This window comes from Chenopodium quinoa, unplaced genomic scaffold (assembly GCF_001683475.1).
Source record: "Chenopodium quinoa cultivar QQ74 unplaced genomic scaffold, ASM168347v1, whole genome shotgun sequence".
NCBI lineage: Eukaryota > Viridiplantae > Streptophyta > Magnoliopsida > Caryophyllales > Amaranthaceae > Chenopodium > Chenopodium quinoa.
This window is the reverse complement of record NW_018742359.1, coordinates 1,023,598-1,025,446: the sequence shown is the minus strand read 5'-3', so window position 1 is coordinate 1,025,446 and position 1,849 is coordinate 1,023,598.

Sequence of the window (1,849 nt, the reverse complement as noted above, 5' to 3'; positions counted from 1 at the left end):
TGCCGGATCCAGAAGACACAGTCGTCTGGCCGGCTGGTTCAAGTTATGAAAGCTCCTGCTTTGGCTGCTACGAGGCGGCCATTAAGGCAGGGCTTCGTTTCCCATTACATCCGGCTGTTCAGCGGATTTTGGATGGGTATGAGTTGGGGTTATGGCAGTTAGCCCCAAACTCTTGGGTCAACGTGCTCGGCTTTGTGGCCGGGTGTGAACTGCACGGGGTGGAGCCGAGCTTCAAGGCTTTCGCCCATATGAACTATCTCAGCCGGACCCCTAAGACAGGGGTACCGGCTGGTATCAATTGACAAGCCACAGGGGCTACCTCATGACGAGAGGTAAAGCAAACAAGTGGAAGGACTGGCGGAGCACCTTCCTCATCATTGAGAGTTCTGACATTGAGCAGAACAAACGCTTCAATAGGTGGAACAGGAATCCGCCCCTTCTTGCAGGCGGCCGTAGCATGCCGCCTGTTCCCCCCAAGGCTAAGAAAGAGATCCTTGATAAAGGACTCTTTAAAGTAGAGTCGAGGGTCGACTCTACTTCAGGGGTACGAGAGCAAGTACCCCTGCACTGCGTCCCGAGCTTCAAGTGGCTCTATGACGAGTGCTTTTTGGCCGCCTGCGGCCTCAGCAGTCGGTGCTCAAGAGATAGTCGGCCTGTCGAACACTCTGTTGTTTCATACATTTGTTGTTTATCTTTTATTAACTTTGCTGTTTGTTTTTGCAGCTGACGCCATGAGCAAAATCACCGCCTCCAAGACTGCGGCGGCCATGTTGCGGGCCTCTATTATGCAACAAGCTTCAACCGACTCCCCCAAGAAGGGGGCACCCTTGGTGAGCTCCGAACCTTTCACCCTCTTTTTGGAGTGTTTATGCATATACTGACTTTTTTCTTCTTTTTTTAGACGGGTGCTCCAAGAGCTTCATCTTCCCAACAGCTGGACCCCAAGGCCCGGAAGACGACTGTTGGGAGCTTTCCTGAATCTGCCAGGAAACAGGTGGCGGCTGAGAAACAGCCGGCCACTTCTTCTAAAGCTCCAACTGGGCCGCCTAGAGGTATGAAGTTGTTCTTGTAAATTTTAGACTTGCTCCTTTTTTACTAAGTCTAATCCGTTTGTATATGCTTGATGCAGCCGGCCCCCAGGAGCCTGACTTGGTAGAGATGGCCAAGTCTATGATCAGGGCAGTTCCTCCAGCTGAAAGGGAGGCGGTCAGGAGTGTCGGCACCCTTGACCTTGACGGGATTGCAGGGGTCCTTGCTGAGGTATACTTAGCATATTTTTGAGTATTTGAACTTCTGGACGCCTGTTTTCTTTTTTGTTTGGAAACTGACGCCTGTTCTTTTGTACTTAGGCCCTGCTCCGAGTTAACGGCCTTCGCAAGCCGCTTGATCGGAAGAACAAAGAGGTAAAGGCTGCAAAAGCTATGGCCGCCTCTGACTGTGATAAGGCAATGTTTCAAATTGCCCAAAATGAAGTACTGACCATTGATATTCTTTATTATCAGGCGCAGGCTACCGCCGCTGTACGGGCTCAGTTAGAGGCGGCCCAGAAGAAGAATGACGAGCTGGAGGCGACCATCACAAATCTCAAGGCCGAGCTGAAACCTCTTCGCCTGAAAATGTACTCTTACGAAGCCATGGAGAAATCCTTGGCCAACGTAAAGGAACGCCTGGTGACCCTGGAGAAGAGTCTTACCCAAGAGCTCTCGGAAAAGGCCGAGCAAGAGAAGAAAGAGCTGGTCCGGGAGATGATGGAAGACTCCGCTCAAATCCAGCGCATGACCTGGGGCCGCCTCTTCCCCAGTGCCGACTTTGCCTCTTGGGAAAGAACGTACCGCCAGTGTTCGGATGC